General features: G+C 40.9%; 1 long non-coding RNA gene across 1 annotated transcript; it reads right to left on the bottom strand.

Moving 5' to 3' along the window:
* Positions 1-7,742: 7,742 nt before the first annotated feature.
* Positions 7,743-22,383, bottom strand: LOC116373896 (uncharacterized). The gene is made up of 4 exons (XR_004209610.1): positions 22,289-22,383; positions 18,776-18,988; positions 15,058-15,297; positions 7,743-11,721 (listed from the first exon to the last, which is right to left on the bottom strand). It is a non-coding gene; the product is annotated as an uncharacterized LOC116373896 (long non-coding RNA).
* Between the last annotated feature and the right edge of the window lie 2,226 nt (positions 22,384-24,609).

Consider the following 24,609-nt stretch of genomic DNA (forward strand, 5'->3'; position numbering starts at 1 on the left):
ACAGCCAACAACTACAGGCTAAAGGGGAATTTCACGCTGTCTTAGTAATGGCATTGGTGGCGATGTCCATCATAGACTTTATTTCGCCCAAAATTGTCCGTCTGTTTTGATCCAAATATAGCCGAAGGTCAGCCTGATCAGCTTGTACTCATTGAAATGCATGAGATACACGAATACAACTATACAATATTACATGAGTTTGATTATTTTTTGATATACACAATATAATGAAATATATTTATTTAAAATTAAAATAAAAAATCTAATATCTTGTAAGATGTTCTGATATAGACAGAATGACTGAAAATTACCTGTCATTTTAAATCATTAGTTTACGTTTTCACAAGGGAATTTATTACAATTTATAACCGTCATGTCTCCAAACTGGGAGAAGCAGAAAGAGCAAGTCATTCACCCGACATTTGTTCCTCAAGACGGTAACACAACGACACAATGATAATTGTAAGCATCAACATTTCTGAAAACGTTTTAATTTGATAAGGTTGTTTTATTAATTATCCGTTTCTGTTAATGTCGCAAACTATTATTTTCTCTAGGCTAACATAAGCAACTCTGCCTGGATACTTGCATGCTAACTAATAAGCTACCGTTAACATGCTAGCTAACACTAACTTAGTTGCTAGATAGGCGGGAAAGCAGGGCCAACATATTTGATGGTTGTACAAACTGTCAGCTAGTTTACTGTATCGGTTTAGCTAACTACGGTTAGCTTTGTTTTCTGGTAACGGGTGCGGAGTCATTGTTATTTGACCATAAAATAAAAAAAAGAACTAGCTAGACATCAACGTTACTCTCTGGGTACCTACCGTGAAGCTGGTTGGTTTGCTAACTAACTGTAGTATGGGTTAGCTATCTAGCTAGCTAAGAACGTTAGCTCACAGGGGAGCTAATCCCCTAATCTTACTACATTTGCACACACTGCATATAATTGTTTCTATTGTGTTGACTGAACGTTTGTTTATCCCATGTGTAACTCTGTTGTTTTTGTCGCACTGCTTTGCTTTATCTTGGCCAGGTTGTAAATAAGAACTTGTTCTCAACTAGCCTACCTGGTTAAATAAAGGTGAAATAAATCAAATAAAAATAAGTAACTTCCAGGGTTTCAAACCAAGTCTCTTGACACAGATTAAGGTTAAGCAACATTGGTGGTAAGAACACAAAGGACGGTGCCCACAAGGTCATGGACAGGTATGTCATATCTTTAGAATGGATCCGCGTAAATAATTTTAAAGGTATCGTTAGTGATAAACTGTCTGCAACAAAGACTGTGTACTCTGTTGTCAACCGTACCTATAAACATGTAATTATTCTGTAGTATATTTTGTATTAATAACTGGGTGGTTTGAGCCCTGAAAGCTGATTGGCTAACAGCCATGGTATATTTAAGCAATAATACATGAGAGCCCATGTGTTATGATGACATTTATCATGGCTGTGAGTGTCATAGCCATAAAAGCATTCTCTTGAATAATTACGAGACTTTGAGCGTGGTATGATAGTTACCAGGTACGTAACTTTGAGCGTGGTATGATAGTTACCAGGTACGTGACTTTGAGCGTGGTATGATAGTTACCAGGTACGTAACATTGAGCGTGGTATGCTAGTTACCAGGTACGTAACTTTGAGCGTGACTGAGCGTGGTATGATAGTTACCAGGTACGTGACTTTGAGCGTGGTGTGATAGTTACCAGGTATGCGACTTTGAGCGTGGTATGATAGTTACCAGGTACGTGACTTTGAGCGTGGTATGATAGTTACCAGGTAAGCTGGATCCAGTATCTCAGAAACAGCCACCCTCCTGGCTTTTCACACAACAGTGTCTAGGGTTTACAGAGAATGGTGCGACCAAACATCCAGTCAGCAGCAGTCCTGTGGGGGTCGAACACAGCTTGTTGATGAAAGACGTAGAAGAAGAATGGCAAGAGTCGTGCACGCTAACAGGCAGGCCACAAACAGACAAATAACCCCACAGCACAAGTGTCGTGCAGAATGGCATCTCGGAATGCTGCAACTTGTCGATCCTTGTCATGGATGGTTCTATTGCAGCAGACAACCACACCGGGTTCCACTCTTATCAGCTAAAAACAAGGAAGAAGTGGCTCCAGTGGGCACACGATCATCAACCCTGGACAATTGAGTGCAAAAACATTGCCTGGTCTGACAAACCCCAGATCCTGTTGCATCATGCTGATGGCAGAGGCAGGGTTTGGCATAAGCAGCATGAGTCTATGGACCCATCCTGCCTGGTGTCAACGGTACAAGCTGGTGGCGGTGGTGTTCCGAGGTCCAATCAGCAGCAACTCGGCTACACAGCTGATGCCTGCTGAACTGTTCATTAACACGGTACTTCATTTTGTTTATCTGTCGGCCCCAGCCTCAAACTCAGGCCCTGTGTGTAGCTAACTGACCCTCTCTGCCCATTCATCGCCATTTACCCGTTGTCTGAGCTGTTTACCTGTTGTTGTCTTAGCTCTCCCAATCAACACCTGTGATTGCTTTATGCCTTTCTCTAATGCCAATATTTATTTTATTTTACCTTTATTTAACTAGGCTAGTCAGTTAGGAACAAATTCTTATTTTCAATGACGGCCTAGTGGGTTAACTGCCTGTTCAGACTGTTCTGCAGGCAAAATTGGTGTAACTAGTAAACGGTCCGGCGAGTGGTAAATGAGCAAGGCATACTGGGATATCAGTTTATCCTTGCTGTTAACCAAAACAGGCACAAAACCCTTGAACAGGCTCTCAACTTAGCATATTTAACAGGCTGATGATGATCCACCAACTGCTCCCCATTGTATTTACACTGGTTTTTTATTTTTATTTCACCTTTATTTAACCAGGTAGGCTAGTTGAGAACAAGTTCTCATTTGCAACTGCGACCTGGCCAAGATAAAGCATAGCAGTGTGAGCATACAACAAAGAGTTACACATGGAGTAAACAATTAACAAGTCAATAACACAGTAGAAAACAAAGGGGGGGTCTATATACAATGTGTGCAAAAGGCATGAGGAGGTAGGCAAATAATTACAATTTTGCAGATTAACACTGGAGTGATAAATGATCAGATGGTCATGTACAGGTAGAGATATTGGTGTGCAGAAGAGCAGAAAAGTAAATAAATAAAAACAGTATGGGGATGAGGTAGGTGAAAAGGGTGGGCTATTTACCAATAGACTATGTACAGCTGCAGCGATCGGTTAGCTGCTCAGATAGCTGATGTTTGAAGTTGGTGAGGGAGATAAAAGTCTCCAACTTCAGCGATTTTTGCAATTCGTTCCAGTCACAGGCAGCAGAGTACTGGAACGAAAGGCGGCCAAATGAGGTGTTGGCTTTAGGGATGATCAGTGAGATACACCTGCTGGAGCGCGTGCTACGGATGGGTGTTGCCATCGTGACCAGTGAGCTGAGATAAGGCGGAGCTTTACCTAGCATAGACTTGTAGATGACCTGGAGCCAGTGGGTCTGGCGACGAATATGTAGCGAGGGCCAGCCGACTAGAGCATACAAGTCGCAGTGGTGGGTGGTATAAGGTGCTTTAGTGACAAAACGGATGGCACTGTGATAGACTGCATCCAGTTTGCTGAGTAGAGTGTTGGAAGCCATTTTGTAGATGACATCGCCGAAGTCGAGGATCGGTAGGATAGTCAGTTTTACTAGGGTAAGCTTGGCGGCGTGAGTGAAGGAGGCTTTGTTGCGGAATAGAAAGCCGACTCTTGATTTGATTTTCGATTGGAGATGTTTGATATGAGTCTGGAAGGAGAGTTTGCAGTCTAGCCAGACACCTAGGTACTTATAGACGTCCACATATTCTAGGTCGGAACCATCCAGGGTGGCGATGCTAGTCGGGCATGCAGGTGCAGGCAGCGACCGGTTGAAAAGCATGCATTTGGTTTTACTAGCGTTTAAGAGCAGTTGGAGGCCACGGAAGGAGTGTTGTATGGCATTGAAGCTTGTTTGGAGGTTAGATAGCACAGTGTCCAAAGACGGGCCGAAAGTATATAGAATGGTGTCGTCTGCGTAGAGGTGGATCAGGGAATCGCCCGCAGCAAGAGCAACATCATTGATATACACAGAGAAAAGAGTCGGCCCGAGAATTGAACCCTGTGGCACCCCCATAGAGACTGCCAGAGGACCGGACAGCATGCCCTCCGATTTGACACACTGAACTCTGTCTGCAAAGTAATTGGTGAACCAGGCAAGGCAGTCATCCGAAAAACCGAGGCTACTGAGTCTGCCGATAAGAATATGGTGATTGACAGAGTCGAAAGCCTTGGCAAGGTCGATGAAGACGGCTGCACAGTACTGTCTTTTATCGATGGCGGTTATGATATCGTTTAGTACCTTGAGTGTGGCTGAGGTGCACCCATGACCGGCTCGGAAACCAGATTGCACAGCGGAGAAGGTACGGTGGGATTCGAGATGGTCAGTGACCTGTTTGTTGACTTGGCTTTCGAAGACCTTAGATAGGCAGGGCAGGATGGATATAGGTCTGTAACAGTTTGGGTCCAGGGTGTCTCCCCCTTTGAAGAGGGGGATGACTGCGGCAGCTTTCCAATCCTTGGGGATCTCAGACGAGATGAAAGAGAGGTTGAACAGGCTGGTAATAGGGGTTGCAACAATGGTGGCAGATAGTTTCAGAAATAGAGGGTCCAGATTGTGGGTGGGTTCGGCCCACAGAACAATCAGACTTGCCCCAATAGCCCCAATCAGCAAGAAGTTGTCTGGACTTCACAAAGCTGTGGAAAGTCCACACAGTCACAATTGTTATTTATTCAAACTGATATATAGACATCAGTTCGACAAATAACAGTTCAACTCATATTGATAAACTGTAGATTTTCCATATCAGTGGCCATTACTAAAACAATGTAGTCTGATGGTTGACTGAATGGTACTGCTTCCCTCTGCAGTTTTCTGTGGGAATGAGTTTGTAGACAACATGTATCAGATAGAGATGGTGTGATGATCCGTTTTTAATACTAAACAACTATTTAACGATACACAATCTTAGAAATTACTTCATGTATTTAGTAAATTGGTATTTTAGTCATTGATGAGAAAAGTGTTTTGGATGAATGCATTGAACTGAATCGATCTACCAATAAAGTTTGTACATTTTTGCTGGTCAAACTCTTATTTTTTTGTATAATTACATCGGGCCATGTCTCTCACCTGAAATATGCTGCTGCATTCATCCCAGTCATCAGCATCAGAGCATTGGGGTAGGTCCATGTCTGACAATGTGTGCGCAATTACAATGATAATTTAACATGTTCAATAAAAATAAAAAAGAGATAACAAACATACTGTTGACACAGGCTATGGTTTAATGGAATGTTTTGCCATGTGTGGCTGGTTTTGTGGATTTTGACACTTATGTAGATGTCATAACCAGTCATAAAATAATGCAATATCTCTAAACAGGTCATGACAGTTATGGCAAGTTCTATTAGCTGTTATTGACATGGTTATGACTGTGTTATAACACGTTCTATCAGCTGTTGACATTATGACATGGTTATGACTGTGTTATAACACGTTCTATCAGCTGTTGACATTATGACATGGTTATGACTGTGTTATAACACGTTCTATCAGCTGTTGACATTATGACATGGTTATGACAGTGTTATAACACGTTCTATCAGCTGTTGACATTATGACATGGTTATGACAGTGTTATAACACGTTCTATCAGCTGTTGACATTATGACATGGTTATGACAGTGTTATAACACGTTCTATCAGCTGTTGACATTATGACATGGTTATGACTGTTATAACACGTTCTATCAGCTGTTGACATTATGACATGGTTATGACAGTGTTATAACACGTTCTATCAGCTGTTGACATTATGACATGGTTATGACAGTGTTATAACACGTTCTATCAGCTGTTGACATTATGACATGGTTATGACAGTGTTATAGCACGTTCTATCAGCTGTTACGTTCTATCAGCTGTTGACATTATGACATGGTTATGACTGTGTTATAACACGTTCTATCAGCTGTTGACATTATGACATGGTTATGACTGTGTCAAAGTGTTATGACGCTGGGTGTAAAGTAATGTTAGTGATTATTCTATAGTTAAAATATAATAGTGGGCTCTTTGAATACAGTGTTTGACACGACAAATTAAAATGCCAGGGAGTAGTTATTGTGAAAACACGTTGGTTCCTACTCTTTCTCTTAGCTACTTCATGTAGCTAACATTCTTGCTTCACATATTCCTTTTTGATTTTTAAGATACTGTTGCCCAAACATGCTGATTCAGGTCTACAGCATCACTGGTATTATCAGGCTGCATAGCTAATTACGTTTGCTCTGACTCAGTACATTTATTAGATTGCTAGCTAGCGATTAGCGGCTAACAATATTTAGGCCCAACTTGCTAAGAAAACACGAACCAGTAATGTAATTTTAGAACGCTAGTGGTTTATATTAAGAAGTAAAGAGAAAACAGCATCGTTGTCATCAACATTGTTGCATGTGCTGCATTGAACCTGCAGACGGAACAGAAGTGTCTCATGGTCCAGGAACAACAAATGCCTCCTCGAGTGACAGGGGGCGGGGCTAGGTCTGTGTGGAAAGCGGCATGAAGAGAAGCGAAGTAAAATAGAAAAAAAATGGATGTTACACCGGACGTATCCCATTTAACAAATCAAAACATTAAAATACCGTTATAGGAAAAGTAAAAACCCAAACGGGTCCGTGCAACAATACCAGTACGTCGTAAAATACGGTATACGGCCCAGCCCTACTTTAAAAAATGTATAATCTTTATCCCACTGGAAGGGTGGGCTCAAAGAGGTGAAAGGCACTACAACTAAGAACTGGGGTGTATTCATTACGTCTTGCAACGGAAACCGTTTACCATTTAAAAAGCAAACAGCGCAAATGGAACGAAATTGGGAGGAACCTACCTGAATTTGTCCAATAGAAACTCTCCTTGTCCTTGCAAAAAAAAATCAATTTGGAGTAAACGGTTTCTGATGCAAAACGTTTTCCAACAATGTTTTCCAACAGAATCGGCGTAATGAATCCACCCATTAGGAGGTTTAAAAAAAACACATATCTGAAAACCTAAGGTTCATCATGTTACATTATAGGTATGTGGTCAGGTGTTACATTGACAATTACAGGCTCTATTATTCACTCATCGGTTTCTCTCAATAGTTACTATTGGGGAATGGAACCTTGTGTTACCTTCCTCACACCACTACAGTATTCATTTCAACAGACCTTTTCCATGGTCCATTGTTACAGCTCAGTAAATGCCCAAGACTATATTGAGGGTCAAACTGTTGAAATGTCCATTATGTAAATAGTCTTGGAGAACTCTGGTGTGGGGAAAGGGAAATGCATTTAACCAAAATGAGGTGGGGTGGGGGCTGCCTTAATTGAAGTCATCGGCACCCGGGGGAGCAGTTGTTAGGGGGTTAACTGCCTTGCTCATACTGTCAGATCTAATATGGAAGATCCGAATACAACCATAAGAACCATTCATACTGTCAGATCTAATATGAAGAACTGAATACAACCATAAGAACCATTCATACTGTCAGATCTCATATGAAGAACTGAATACAACCATAAGAACCATTGATACTGTCAGATCTAATATGAAGAACTGAATACAACCATAAGAACCATTCATACTGTCAGATCTCATATGAAGAACTGAATACTAAAGAGAAGAAGAGGTTGACCAGTACATATTCAGGTAACTTTATTTTTCATTGGCAGATCAATAAAGTTTGCTTCAATGCAGTTATCCAAACACATTCATGATCAGTAACTAAAATAACTCATCTAGTTTTAAAGACAATTAATAAACACATGTATTCATTTCATAACCTGTGTATCATTAAATAAAGTTGTAAAATAATCCCCCCAAACTAATGGTGAAAAGTGATCATCACACCATCTCTATCTGATACATGTTGTCTACTAACTCATTCCCATAGAGAACTGAGAGGGACAACCTGGTCTCAGAGCAAAACCTATTATATGTTACAAAACTTTGTGTTACTCCGTTTAGTATGATATGTTATGTTGGCCTACCAATGTAATAATGGTCGTATAATATAAAATTATAGGACATATGGTATGTTAAATGACAATTCATATATATATATTTTTTTACCTTTATTTAACCAGGCAAGTCAGTTAAGAACAAATTCTTATTTTCAATGACGGCCTAGGAACAGTGGGTTAACTGCCTGTTCAGGGGCAGAACGACAGATTTGTACCTTGTCAGCTCGGGGGTTTGAACTTGCAACCTTCCGGTTACTAGTCCAACACTCTAACCACTAGGCTACCCTGCCGTCCATATTGTATGAATAGCAATGCGTAACATATGTTACTAATTTGTACTATATTACGAATTCCAATTTGTTGTTGCTAAAGTTAGCCAGATTAGGGGAAGAGTTAGCTAACATGCTAAGTAGTTGCATGCTAAGAAGTAGTAAGTAGTTGCAAAGTTGCTAATTAGTTAAAATGCATACATTTGTGTTTTCATGCAATCCTGACAGTTATTCAATATGGTGACACCATTTACCAGAATGCAGCAGCCACTACTCTTAAACCACTGGATGCCGTCTACCATAGCACCCTTTGCTTTATTACAGGTGACAGTTTTAATACTCATCATTGCATCCTGTATCAGAAGGTCAAGAGGTCACTTCCTCATGGAAGTCCCATAGATCCCTTCATTACTCCCTTCTCGTTTACAAAGCTTCCATCTCCACAAGCTTCCAACATACCTCACTTCCCTCTTGAAATATTAAAGATGAGATGCCAGACCCGTTCGCAGGGTTGGTCCCCGCTCGTCTTCAAAGTTTGGTAAATCCACCTTTAGTTAACGCATCACAGTTATAGAATACCTTACAAAACAAATTCCAGCTGGATTCCCTGGTGCCGATAGAGCAGTTCACAACTGTTGTTAAATGAGTTCACTGAAGTGTGCAATTGTTTCAAATGATTATTATAACTTATTGTAATAACCTGATGTTATGTATTTATAGCTGTCTTGTAGCTAAAAAAAAAAAAAGATATATTTTTGTTTTGGTTGTATTGATGGAATGTTTGTCCTCAGGGCACCATAGCAACTGAGACACTGGCACCTGAATAAAAACAAGTAAAAACAGTAAAACTGTAGAGAAACTCTCCCAACAGACAGAATCAGACCAGGCTGAGAGGGAAGCAGTAACACCCAGTCAACTGGCAGACTATAGCTGTGTTCGAATACCCATACTAACATACTGTATACTAAATGAGTATATACTACATACTATAAGTTCATTTTAGTATACTGTGAACGAACGGTATAGTTTCAGTCGAGCGTACGAGAGCTTTGCCTGTCTTCCGGATGCTGTTGCTATGCAACCTCTTGCTAGCATAACAAATAACTAGCTAAACATTTGAAGATTTGGGGTGTGTTTGTAAATTCAATCTGGAGTGCCAGAGTGCGCTCTGGGCGTTCATAAATTCAGAGCGTTTCGCTCTCGGAGCGTTCAGAGCCACACTGGACGGTCTAGCTGAGGAGTAGAGTAGATCCGAGCATTCAACGGCAGTCAAGCACCCAAGCTAACTGGCTAATGTTTGCTAGCTACTTCCAAACACAAATGAGAGAACACCTCACTGACCATTTTACTTGCCATAGCAGAACTGGTTAGACTGTTTTCATGTAATCCAGAGAGTTGGTGACTGCTAGCAATAACTTATTAGGCTTTCTTTTGCCGATGTTTATTGACACCAGCTATATTCGACGGGTGTTGAGCGTTTGTAAATTCATCAGTCATTCTGCGCAAGAGTGTTCTGAAATCGGAGTAGATAGCCAGAATTAACAATGTCCATTGAAACACACAATGACTACAGTATAGAATGATGTGAATAATCAAGTCAATAAATGTTGGTTAGTTAGTTAGTTAATATACTGCCTGGCAAGTTCCATGTAACAATATTAGTATCCAACTCACGTTAGCTAACATACCAGTACATACTGCTGTAATGCTATGCAGTTCCTAAGGATAGCGTAGCTAACATACCAGTACATACTGCTGTAATGCTATGCAGTTCCTAAGGATAGCGTAGCTAACATACCAGTACATACTGCTGTAATGCTATGCAGTTCCTAAGGATAGCGTAGCTAACATACCAGTACATACTGCTGTAATGCTATGCAGTTCCTAAGGATAGCGTAGCTAACATACCAGTACATACTGCTGTAATGCTATGCAGTTCGTAAGGATAACGTAGCTAACATACCAGTACATACTGCTGTAATGCTATGCAGTTCCTAAGGATAGCGTAGCTAACATACCAGTACATACTGCTGTAATGCTATGCAGTTCCTAAGGATAGCGTAGCTAACAAATTGTCAGCCAACATAAAGTGTAACGTAACTTATTAGAAAAGTCATTACTTAATTACATTGCTCAACATTTTCTTAACATTTGTCATAATTAGTTAAAGAAATTAATTTGTATTCGCTCTCAACGGACTTTGGCTGCATATTTTCCCCCCATTTTCTTCAAATCTGAACACGTGAAGCGACACCCCCTTTTTTTTGTTGAGGAATTGCATTATGGGCCCTAAAAGTACATAAAGTGTCCTTTGTGTGTATACTTCGTATTTTGGCGAATTGGATGCTAACTATATCCATACTATGACCAATAAGCATACTATATACTCCACGTCACAAATAGTGTGGTTAGTATGAGTATTCAAACACAGCCTGTTTTTAAAATGAGAAGCCTCACAGAGGGTATTCAACACTACGGGCAAATCCAAGGTCATCTCAATATGTTTACAGTAGAATCTAACAAAGCACACCAAAACTAAAGGAGCACACTAATCAGTAAAGTAAAGAGGCTAACATTCTAGAACTCTTCCTTTCCACTGGACAGTTCTCTCACAGTGAGAAACAATAAGATTACAATAGTGTTCTAAGCTTCATTCAATGTTACCACTTCCTTTATGAGATGAGAATTAAGTGATGGAGTGACTGGTGGCTGGTCTGAGAGAACTGATGTGGCTTTTCTCCTTAATGTATACGTTGGTGAGTTTTTAAGTTGCACTGGTGAGAAAAACTCTTTCCACAGTCAGAGCAGGAATAAGGCTTCTCTCCTGTGTGTGTTCTCTGGTGAACTTTTAGATCAGTTGATGTTGTGAAGCATTTTCCACAGTCAGAGCAGACGTAAGGCTTCTCTCCTGTGTGTGTTCTTTGATGAACTTTTAGCTCATTTGATGTTTTAAAACGTTTTCCACAGTCAGGGCAGTAATAAGGCTTCTCCCCTGTATGTATACGTTCATGTGTTTTTAAGTGGGAAAGTTGAGAGAAACTAGTTCCACAGTCAGGGCAGAAGAAAGGCCTCTCTCCTGTGTGTGTTCTCTGATGAACTTTTAGCTGAGTTGATGTTTTAAAACGTTTTCCACAGTCAGAGCAGTAATAAGGCTTCTCTCCTGTGTGTGTTCTCTGATGAAGTTTTAGCACCGTTGATGTTTTGAAGCATTTTCCACAGTCAGAGCAGGAGTAAGGCTTCTCTCCTGTGTGTATTTTTAGGTGTATTTTTAGCTTTGATAGAAATGGGAAAATCTCTTTACAATGTGGGCAGTGATGAGACCTCTTAGCTCTGTGATCTTCCTGCTGTTGCTCTCTGGATGTAGAGAATATCTCAACATGGTCTCCTGTGTGAACATCAGAAGAACCAGTCAGTTGGTGTGATATATATGTCAAAAGTATTTTATTTAGATCTTTTTACATCAGTAGTTTTCACAAAGTGCTTAACAGAAACCCAGCCTAAAATCCCCAAAGAGTAAGCAATGCAGATGTAGAAGCACAGTGACCACAAAAGTAATCCCTAGAAAGCAGGAACCTAGGAAGAAACCTAGTGAGGAACCAGGCTCAGAGTGGTGACCAGTCCTCTTCTGGCTATACCGAGTGACAGGTAGCCTAGTGGTTAGAGCAACCGAAAGGTTGCAAGATCAAATCCCCCAGCAGACAAGGGAAAAATCTGTAGTTCTGCCTCTGAACAAGGCAGTTAATGCTATTTCTGACTTTTGTGAGCCCTCTACTTGGCTGGAAAATGGCTGTATAGGTTTCTGTGGCTAGGTGCTGACCTAACATAATCGCAAAATGTAAATTTCTGTAATTTGATGTGGCTCTTTGCACTTTCACCGGATGTTTGTTTGAGACAATGCATTTCTGAACAAAACGCGCCAATGTAAACAGATTTTTGGATATAAATATGAATTTTATCGAACAAACCATACATGTATTGTGTAACATGAAGTCCTATGAGTGCCATCTGATGAAGATCAAAGGTTAGTGATTCATTTTAATGCCATTTCTGACTTTTGTGAGCTCTCTCCTTGGCTGGAAAATGGCTGTCTTGTTTTCTGTGACTAGGTGCTGACCAAAAATAATCATTTGGTGTGCTTTCGCCGTAAAGCCTATTTGAAATCAGATACTGTGGCTGGATATACAATAAGTTTCTTTAAAATGGTGTATAATTGTTCTATGTTTGAGGAATTTTAATTATAGGATTTCTGTTTTGAATTTGGCGCCCTGCAATTTCACTGGCTGTTGTCGAGGTGGGACGCTACCGTCTCACTTGTACCAGAGAGGTTAAGTGACCACAAACTTTTAAATTGAGCTCAGGTGCATCCTGTTTCAATTGATCATCCTTGAGATGTTTCTACAACTAGATAAATGTAAAAATAGTAAATATATATGCATCCGATAGAAATCATCAGGATGTGAGTAGTCTACTGGTTATGTTCAACACTTCTCCAATCGTTGTTGAGATCTGATATTCTGTGCAGCGCAAAACGAGACGTAGGCCTAGATCCTATTTATCAAATCCTTTTCATGCTAAATTCAGCTGAACGTGGAGAGGACAGTATTGTCTAACTACACTGAAAAATATATATAAATGCAACATGTAAAGTGTTGGTCCTGTTGAGCTGAAATAAAAAAAATCTCACATTTTCCAATACAAGAAAAGCTTATTTCTCTCAAATTGTGTGCACAAATATGTTTATATCCCTGTTAGTGAGCATTTCCACTTTACCAAGATAATCCATCGACCTGACAGGTGTGGCATATCAAGAAGCTGATTAAATGGCATCATTACACAGTTGCACCTTGTGCTGGGGACAATAAAAGGACACTTTAAAATGTACAGTTTTGTCACACACCATAGTTGTCTCAAGTTTTGAGGGAGCGTGCAATTGGCATGCTGACTGCAGGAATGTCGACCAGAGCTGTTGCCAGATAATTGAATGTTCATTTCTCTACCATAAGCTGCCTCTAACATCCTATTAGAGTATTTGGCAGTATCTGCAACCGGCTTCACAAATGTAGACCACGTACCAGGACCTGAGGTGGGTCTGGCTGCCAATTGGGTGGGCCTATGCCTTCCAAGGCCCACCCATGGCTGCACCCCTGCACAGTCATGTGAAATCTACAGGTTAGGGCCTAATTCATTTCAATTGACTGATGTCCATATATATATATATATATATATATTTTTTTTATTTTTTTATTATAATATTTTTATTACATTACCTTTATTTAACTAGGCAAGTCATTTAAGAACCAATTATCATTTACAATGACGGCCTACACCGGCCAAACCCGGACGACACTTGGCCAATTGTGCGCCGCCCTATGGGACTCCCAATTACGGCCAGTTGTGATATAGCCTGGAATCTAACCAGGGTGTCTGTTGTGATGCCTCTAGCACTGAGATGCAGTGCCTTAGACCGCCTTGCACCACTCGGGAGCTCATAAGTTTGATGAAATTCCATCATCTTTCAGTCTAATAGGGATATTTACTTCATTTTGTAGCTCTTCTCCAGCTTCTTGTATGTTTATTGTACATAAATATAAACACAACATGCAACAAATTCAACGATTTTTCTGAGTTACAGTTCATATAAGTGGCAGCAGGTAGCCTAGTGGTTAGAGCGTTGGGCCAGTAACCGAAAGGTTGCTGGATCGAATCCCTGAGCTGACAAGGTAAAAATCTGTCGTTCTGCCCCTGAACAAGGCAGTTAACCCACTGTTACCCAGAAGGCCGTCATTGTAAATAAGAATTGTTCTTAAATGACTTGCCTAGTTAATCATTAGGTGATCGTCCAAGACATTGATCTAACTTTACTAAACAAACACCATTGTGGCGGCTCTTCGCTCGAGGCACTACACCGCTGCAGTCTGCTGCACCGAACTAGTGATTGATGCTTTCCTAGTCTACTCTTTTGCCCTGCGCAACATTTGGTGACGCAGAAACGAGAGAACATGTTTGGCTGTTTTTATGAAAATCTGGGAATATTTGGCTAAGGAAACATTTCTGGTTGGTCTCAAGAAATGTCACACAGGGAGACTTTTTAAAAACGGGATTGAGTGAAGTAGCAGCTAATGCTCATGGAGAGCCTAACAATTATTATTATGAACCTTAATTTAATTAGTAGTCCACATAGCCAAATAGTATAGCATAACATTATTGTTACAAAAACACCTAATTTCTTAGGAGATTTTAGGATGGTTTGCTGAATCGTCCCAAACTCAACAGCCCGCGCCATGAGGCAGAATGTGCTTTGATTAAAACAAATACAGGAAGTCTATAGAATTTAACACCATCTGCTCTAATTTGCTCACCAAACAGTAATTCAAGAAGATTTAAATGCATATTTTCATGAAATTGATTGAGATCAAACGATTGGCATGCAGACGCAGCTTGGTCATTTCACTGGTAAAACGTGAAGAATTATAATTCAATGTTGACAGTGATGATGCCATGGCCTATTTTGAAATGAGGTATGCCTAACTTAGTGATTGAGGGTATTAAACATTGTCAATGTTCTTGAGACAATGTGTGGGCATAGGCAGGCATTACAAGTTTTTAAAAACGTTGCTTCGCTGTGAAGTCTTGAGTTATTCAGGGATGTGTGATGTCAGAATTACAGAATTCAACCTAGCAATAGACTGGGTCATAACTTATGGATAGAACCAGCTCTTACCATGACTAACAGTTGTCCTAAACTTCTCCTCCTCTTTAATGTTGACATTCAGCTCCAGTGTTTGACTGCAGTCTTCCAGCTTCACTGATGCCATCTCTGGATCCTGCAGTGCAAACTGGGCTCCACTGTCACAATCAGGACCCTGTGACTGTAGGTTTGGACTCAGTGTGGAAGGAGAGAGGCAGGCTGGGTTTGTCCTCACTGTTGATGTTACCGGCCTCAGACTTAATCTGAGTCGGTCTGTAGTAATAAGGAGAACCGGACATAAAAAAGTTAGTCTTGACAGTTCCGGCACTTTCTTTATTCTCTAAAAATCTATAATATTAATGATCTAATTTCAATAGATCAGGTAGCTAAGCATTGACAAAACATTACATAATTTCACATTAGACAAATTACACACTTTAACTTACACAACGTTAGTGCACTTAACCTATAGATTTCCTGAATTGACATAAATTACTCAAAAACCATTTAGTACAAGGTTGCAGTATGTTTCAGGCAGCACTATGTACTATTTTCCTGAATAACCTTGTCTTCACTGTATTATTTCAATCAGAAACCAATTGTATTTCCCGTTCACACCACAGCAACATTTATAGATAAAGATAAATACAACTGAATGTGTATGAATATTAGTACACATGTAGACAACTGATACATTCAGCACCAAGTCAAGTCTGGGACCAAAAGGCTCCTGAACAGCTTCAACTCCCAAGACATCAGACTGCTGAACAGTTAATCAAATGGCCACCCAGACTACTTGTATTGACCCCGTTAATTACTTATCTGTTTGCACTGGCTATATGGACACTCACATATTCTACACTGACACTGTGAAATTGTCTCCCTCGCTCATGCACCCGCACTGCTTGCACTGAAGTCCGTTGACGCAATGACGTGTATACAAAACCAATAACACGTCAAACGACGTGATCTTGACGAGATCTCGTACATTTACTCAGACAACCCCAAAGTATCTAGCTAACTTCTAGCACATTCTTCACTCACTCGGTTTGACCATTCCATTCCAGAAAAGCAGGGAAAACAGACAAACTACGAAAATAGATCAATTTTTAAAAAACTATCCCACTCCTTCTGTCACAGTCCAATCCAAATCACATTCCTACAGTCTCAAGGTCTGGGAGTGGGGAACGTCTTCAGTCAGGATTCCCTGCAATGCTTCGGCTGTTAATCTCAAAAACCTTTCAGCCGCACATACAATTACAACAACAACAAACAAGACATTTCTTAAACTTATTGTTCGTTTGGGCAGTACAATTAATCACCTGCGCAATAAATGCCACAAAATCCACATTCGTTACAAATCAGTGTATCAGTATCCCTCAACTGGTGAACAACATTCTGAATCTCTACAGGCTGCGGGGCATCCACTGCCATAGCTTCCACAGCTCCCGTCGCTCCTTCAACTACTTCCTGTCCTGTAGGAGACCTGCTGTACAGCCCAGATCCTTGCTACTTCAAAGTCCTTCACCCTAGCAGGGCACTCTGGGAATTCTACCTCAATTGCTACACCGTACATCATCAGATTCTTCAATTACATATTGATTCAATCGGCACACACTTCGCCATACATGACCATGCTTTTACCAAGTTCTTCACAGCACCGGCTTATTCACTAAACTCTCACTGTGTATTTTACGTATCCCAGCTTCACATGAGTAGCAGTAGCGAGCGGTGCGTCAAATCACTGAAAAGTATATTACAACCTATGTTAGACATAATGATGATAGATCATACCAGACTATGACAAAATAATGATTCCAAGTTGACCGGTACTATACTTTCTAGAAGTATAGTTAGGTAGGCGATTACATGTATTATGAGAGAAATGGCGATGTAAACGGCTTTATGTGCAAATATTGCTATAATAACCATCATATGGAAGCAAACTTGGGAGTCACGCGATGATACGGTGTGTGGTCCTCCCACTACCGCTCCGAAAACCACGCAGTTTATTACAGATTAAATAACATGATTCACTTCACAGCTTGGTGAAAGTGCAAGGTTATCTTGATACTCCGTTCCAATAAATATCGAGGGTCTTAATCTGGTGACATGGTGATCGATGCTCGACTGCCGTTTGACAAATAGAAATGTTCTCTTGTCCATAATAAGCAAACAAAAACATCATTACTTTCACGAAACGTGTTTGTGCCGTCATGTGCGTTAGTAGCGCAAGTCCCAACTTAAAGTGCATTCGGAAAGTATTCAGACCCCTTTACTTTTTCCACACGTTACAGCCTTATTTTTAAATAGATTAAATACTAAAAAAAAGACTCACACAGAATACCCCATAATGTCAAAGCGAAAACAGGTTTAGAAAATGTTTGCAAATGTATTAAATATAAAAAACAGAAATACCTTATTTATTTAAGTATTCAGACCCTTTGCTATGAGACTCAAAATTGGGCTCAGGTGCATTCTGTTTCCATTGATCATCCTTGAGCTGTTTCTACAACTTAATTGGAGTCCACTTATGGTAAATTAAATTGATTGGACATGATTTGGAAAGGCTCACACCAGTCTATATAAAAGGTTCAACAGTTGACAGTGCATGTTAGAGCAAAAACCAAGCCATGAGGTTCAAGGAATTTTCCGTAGAGCCCCGAGACAGGATTGTGTCAAGCCACAGATCTGGGGATGGGTGCCAAAACATTTCTGCAACATTGAAGGTCCCCAAGAACACAGTAGCTTCCATCACTCTTAAATATAATTAGTTTTGAAACACCAAGACTCTTCCTAGAGCTGGCCACCCAGCCAAACTGAGCAATTGGGAGAGAAGGGCCTTGGTCAGGTAGGTGACGAAGAAGCTGATGATCACTCTGACAGAGCTCCAGTTCCTCTGGGGAGGTGGAAGAACCTTCAAAAAGGACAACAATCTCTGCAGCACTCCATCAATCAGGGCTTTATGGTAGAGTGGCCAGACGGAAGCCACTCCTCAGTAAAAGACACATGACAGCCCGCTTGGAGTTTGCCAAAAGGCACCTAAAAGATGAAGACCATGAGAAAGAAGATTCTCTGGTCTGATTAAACCAAGTTTAAACTCTTTGACCTGAATGCCAAGCATCACATCTGGAGGAAACCAGGCACCGCTCATCACCTGGCCAATACTATCCCTACGGTAAAGCATGGTGGTGGGACTGGGAGACGAGTCAGGATTGAGGGCAAGATGATCGGAGAAAAGAACATTGAGATCCTTGATATAAAACCGGTTCCAGAGCACTCGGGACCTCGACTGGGTGAAGTTCCACCTTCCAACAGGACAACGACCCTAAGCACGCAGCCAAGACAATGCAGGAGTGGCTTCGGGACAAGTATCTGAATGTCCTTGAGTGGCCCAGCCAGAGGCCGGACTTGAACCCAATCTAACATCTCTGGAGAGACCTTAAAATAGCTGTGCAGTGACACTCCCCATCCAACCTGACAAAGAATGGGAGCAACTCCCCAAATACAGGTGTGCCAAGCTTGTAGGTCATACCCAAGAAGAGGCTGTAATCTCTGCCAAAGGGGCTTCAACATTATATTTGCAAATATTTCTAAAAACCTGTTTTTGCTTTAGAATTATGGGGCATTGTGTAGATTGATGAAAACTACAATTTAATCAATTTCAGAATAAGACTAACATATCAAATTGTGGAAAAAGTCAAGGGGTCTGAACATTTCTGAATGCAATGTAGATAGAACCTGCTCTTACCATGACTAACAGATGTACCAATCTCCTCCTCCTCTTCTTCATCTTTAATGATGACATTCAGCTCCAGTGTTTGACTGCAGTCTTCCAGCTTCACTGATGCCATCTCTGGATCCTGCAGTGCAAACTGGGGTCCACTGTCACAATCAGGACCCAGTGACTGTAGGTTTGACCTCGCTGTTTATGTTAACGGACTCAGACTTAATCTGAGTCGGTCTGTAGTAATAAAGACAAACGGAGACAAAAGTAATTTTCTTGACAGTTCTGGAACTTTCTTTATTCTGTAATAATATATTTAGCTTTTTTTCCCTTTTTTCTTGTTCAATTATCTCATTTCAGTAGATCAGGTAGCTAATCCTTGACAAAACATTCATTCACATTAGACAACGTACACATGTTAAATTGCACAACATAAGTGCATAAATGACTCAAAAAACATGTAGTACAAGATTGCAGTATGATTTAGGAGGTACTATGTACAATTTTTATGAATAACCTTGTCTTCCCTGTATTATTTCAATCACAAAAAACAATGTTATTTCCCGTTCACACCATAGTAAGAATGATCAGTGTCTGACTATTAGTACACATGTAAAAAACTGATAATCAATACACTCGGCTTCAAAACTGTAGAGCAACTGAAATGTTCTCTCTCTGATGAGGCACTACCTGCACTGAAGTCCGTTGATGCAGACCTCCTATGGTATCATGGAGGTCCACAAACAAACCTTTAAGGTGCATGTCTGTCTAATTCTGTACTATGAAAATAAACCAAGAAATCCCTATTAACTTCTACCACACCCTCCCCTACCCCAAAAACCCTCCCACACCCCCCAATAAACTATATCAATAGATCCCTTTCTATGTTAGCAAACATTGGGGTCTATATCATGTTGAGACAATCCACCCCCAGGTTACCCATCTTATCAAAAACCATGCGACAGTAACATCTGTTACCCCCAACAACTCTGCTGCAGTTTACAAGATACTTTAAACCTGGTATTTATGCTTTACACAATCCAAGTTGTTGATAACCTCACCAATGAAAGCTATGAAGTACATTTTATTAAAGTATCCTTTGTCACAGTGCATTTATGGGCACAAGATTTCTGAACAGACCTCGAAACCATGTTAGGATTAGAGTTCTGACAGTAGGTCCTCTTACTACAGGACCAGCCATGGAAGCTCCATCAGTCTGACAGTAGGTCCTCTTACTACGGGACCAGCCATGGAAGCTCCATCAGTCTGACAGTAGGTCCTCTTACTACGGGACCAGCCATGGAAGCTCCATCAGTCTGCACTGTAGTTCCACCAGTCTGTCTTACAGCCTCTGCATATGATACATCAAGACAGATTCTATATCTCTGAACATCTCTCTGCACCTGGAATCCACCAAATGCTGCTCTGTGTGTCCTCCGCACAATTGCAACACTTGCTCCAACATTCACTGTAATCATGTTCACCACCACACTTGGCACATCTTTTCACTCAACAGCTACATGTCCCATTCTTTGGCATTTAAAAACACTGTGATGATTCACTGTTGCTGCTCCAGTTTCAACTGTTCTGCTATGGAACCCTGACCTGTTCACCGGACGTGCTACCTGTCCCAGATCTGCTGTTTTCAACTCTCTAGAGACAGCAGGAGCGGTAGAGATACTCTCAATGATCGACTATGAAAAGCCAACTGACATTTACTCCTGAGGGGCTGACCTGTTGCACCCTCAACAACCACTGTGATTATTATTTGACCCTGCTGGTCATCTATAAACATTTGAACATCTTGGCCATGTTCTGTTATCTCCACCCAGCACAGCCAGAAGAGGACTGGCCACCCCTCATAGCCTGGTTCCTCTCAAGGTTTCTTCCTAGGTTCTGTCCTTTCTAGGGAGTTTTTCCTAGCCACTGTGCTTCTACACCTGCATTGCTTGCTGTATGGGGTTTTATGCTGGGTTTCTGTACAGCACTTTGTGACATCAGCTGATGTAAGAAGGGCTTTATAAATACATTTGATTGGTTGATTGATGAGGCTGGGTCAAATTCTCTGACATTGAAGCTAAGGAATCCTTTTCTGTACTTTTCCAGACAAAACCTAACACCTCAACAGCAATGATAAGCTTTCACTTCTTTAACCCTCTTTCCTACTGATCAACCTTTAGGCTTCAACCACTGTCTCCCTTCACATGTTCTTTAACAATATCATCAATGGACATAGATATTGGGACCTCAGAGATTATTACTACCTTCAATTTAGCATCAGCTCCAGGGTCATGGCTTCTGAGCTTCATCCCATTATGATTTTCCATTTGAAGAATCTTCCCTGGCTGAACCTGACTAGCACAAGATATTAACAATCTACCATTGTCAATTTTTTACTTCACCTTTATTTAACCAGGTTGGCTAGTTGAGAACAAGTTCTAATTTACACAGATGAGGCCCAGGTTAACTTCACCTCTCTTTTAATAGCCTTGGTTAATCCGGGTGTAAACAAGACCCTGTGGTCTCCTCAAACACCATCCCAACTTTCCACTGTGACACATTATTACTCTAGCTCCCTACCGTGGGCCTCTAGAGTTACTATACTACACGCACTATTGCTTCCAGTATCACCAGTATCTGTTCTTCTTATGTCTTTGCACTACAGACCATTCACATACTAGGCCCTCATCCTCCCGCTCCATATCATCAGAACTGTCCCCCACATTGATCGCATTCCAGCACAGCTGTTGCTTCTCAAACTCTCCATTTCCATTGTTTCAGGAGTATCAAACTCATTCCATTGAGGGCCGAGCCTTCCAGGTTTTCGTTTTTTCATTTAAATTAAAACCTAGACAATCAGATGAGGGGAGTTTCTCACTAATTAGTGACCTTAATTAATTAGTCAAGAAGAAGGGTGGAGCTAAAACACGCAGACACTTGGTCCTCCATGGAATGGGTTTGATACGTGCTCCCATTCATCCGCATTAATCGACGCCATTCCATGCAGTTGGCCTCTCTCTCCAAATGCTGAAGGATAACTTCAGTTAGCTTCCCTCTATTTTGACACTTCATCACACAGCCTCATGTCGCCATTTTACCACGAGCAAACTCCTAGAAAGACAACCAAAACCTTTGAAGCTGCCATTTGACGAGCCTCTTCCGAACCATCCCGATCTCGCGAGTTTACATGAAAGAAAGAGTGTATGTAAACTCGTGAGATTAGGATGGTTCGGACGAGGCTATTTACCAGCTCATAAAGAACATTTTACACAAAACCAAGAACATGTAAAAACGAACTCGAATAAGTGGAATCTTTATGAAATGACTTTGAGGAAATTGTGTACATACACTCAGATAAACCCAATGTCTAGCTATGTGACTTGTAAAATCGTTTTTAATCACGTTCTTCACTCACTCGTGTTGACCCCAAAACAACACATACAATTAAAACCTTTACAAAACGTGATAATACCTTGACGGATTTGTTACCTAATATATTATTTCGAGATTAGAAAGTTTAAACGTGCTATTACATACCTGTAATAATACATTTGAAACGGACACAACCACTATAGACATAACAGCACAGTTCTGTCGTTTTCTACCCGGAACTTCCTGTTCCCAACTACGACAGTGTACAGCGTAATCTTCTTCTCTGGTATACTGACATTTACACAAATATAACGTGTCTGCCGCTATCTACTGTACGGTTAGTAAACTGTAAAAATAAATACATGTCCATTGCGGAAACAACGACATCAAAACAAAATACAATAATAGATCAAATAAAAAACATCGCAATGGAAGGTATCCTAGTGGTTAGAGCGTTGGGCCCGTAACCAAAAGGTTGCTAGATCGAATCCCTGAGGTGATAAGGTAAAAATCTGTTGTTCTGCCTCTGACCAAGGCAGTTAATCCACTATTCCTAGGCCATCATTGTAAATAAGAATTTGTTCTTAATTGACTTGCCTAGTTCAATAAAAAATCAATTTAAAAAAAGTGTATACTAGCTCCTTCCCACAGAATACTGCAGAGGGACAACCTGGTCTCAGAGCTAAATGTATTATATGTTACAAATACATCCATGCCACTCCATTTAGTATGTAACATTACATTGGCCTACCAATATAAACTGAACTAAAATATAAACGAAACATGTGAAGTGTTGGTTTCATGAGCGGAAATAAAAAAATCCAGAAATGTTCCATATGCACAAAAAGCTAATGTCAATCAAATGTTGTGCACAACTTTGTTTATATCCCTGTTAGTGAGCATTTCAGCCTTTGTCAAGATAATCCATCCACCTGACAGGTGTGGCATATCAAGATGCTGATAAAACAGCATTATCATTACACAGGTGCACCTTGTGCTGGGGGGCAATGGTGGCACCAGCTTCCATCTGATGCTAAAGTCCTCCTGGTGAGATTCAAACACGCAACCTTTGGCTAGACGTTTGAGTTACACTCCCACCCTTCCACAGAGCAGGAGTAAGACTTCTCTCCTGTGTGAAAACGTTGGTGTGTTCTTAAGTTGCTCTGGAGAGAGAAACTCACCCCACAGTCAGAACAGACGTAAGACTTCTCTCCTGTGTGTGTTCTCTGATGAACATTTAGCTCAGTTGATGTTTTAAAACATTTTACACAGTCAGGGCAGACGTAAGGCTTCTCTCCTGTATGTATACGTTCATGGGATTTCAAGTGGGAAAGTTGAGAGAAACTAGTTCCACAGTCAGGGCAGAAGAAAGGCTTCTCTCCTGTGTGTGTTCTCTGATGAACTTTTAGCTCATTTGATGTTTTGAAGCATTTTCCACATTCAAAGCAGGAGTAAGACTTCTCTCCTGTGTGTGTTTTTAGGTACATTTTAGCTTTGATAGAAATGGGAAAATCTCCTCACAATGTGGGCAGTGATGAGACCTCTTAGCTCTATGATCTTCCTGCTGTTGCTCTCTGGATGTAGAGAATGTCTCAACATGGTATCCTGTGTGAACATCAGAAGAACCAGTCAGTTGGTGTGATATACATGTCAATCAAATGTATTTTATGAAGCCCTTTTTACATCAGTAGTTGTCACAAAGTGCTGAACAGAAACCCAGCCTAAAATCCACAAAGAGCAAGCAATGCAGGTGTAGAAGCACATTGGCCACAAAAAAACTCCCTAGAAAGCAGGAACCTAGGAAGAAACCTAGAGAGTAACCAGGCACAGAGCGGTGACCAGTCCTCTTCTGGCCATACCGGGTGACAGGTAGCCTAGTGGTTAGAGCAACCGGAAGGTTGCAAGATAGAATCCCCGAGCTGACAAGGTAACAATCTGTCATTCTGCCCCTGAACAAGGCAGCTAACCCACTGTTCCTAGGCCGGCTGTTGTCAAATCGATCCGGTTAACAGGATTTCAGCCGGAAGAACAGTCTAAAATCACATTACATAATTTCACAAATAGTTCCATCTTTACTCATTCATTCTATACAACAACTAGATGTAAGCCTCATAACTGAGACTTTTGTATAAACAGTATTATGGTAATGTGGCTGTATTGTCGCTCATGAGTTTACCAAAATTGTACCAAACGGACCAGTTCGTAGCTCATTACTTCACCGATCTTTTATACATTCTCCAGAACATGAATGTCATTCGGTTCTCCAGTTCTGTGAGGTGGAAGAAATTCCTTTGTTCTCTCTATGAAACTCACTCTCTCTCTATACTTTCTGGCCAAGTGGCAGGATTCTCCTCCAGGAATTTACGACCTGAGGTCGCAGCAGCCTGGGAGTAGGAGCGACAGAGAGAGGGGGATGGTGCATAGGGAGGGGGTGGTGCTCACTGTTCCCAAAGAGGGCAACGTCATGACAGCAGGTAGTTTGCCCC

The sequence above is a fragment of the Oncorhynchus kisutch genome, unplaced genomic scaffold (genome assembly GCF_002021735.2).
Source record: "Oncorhynchus kisutch isolate 150728-3 unplaced genomic scaffold, Okis_V2 scaffold4085, whole genome shotgun sequence".
NCBI lineage: Eukaryota > Metazoa > Chordata > Actinopteri > Salmoniformes > Salmonidae > Oncorhynchus > Oncorhynchus kisutch.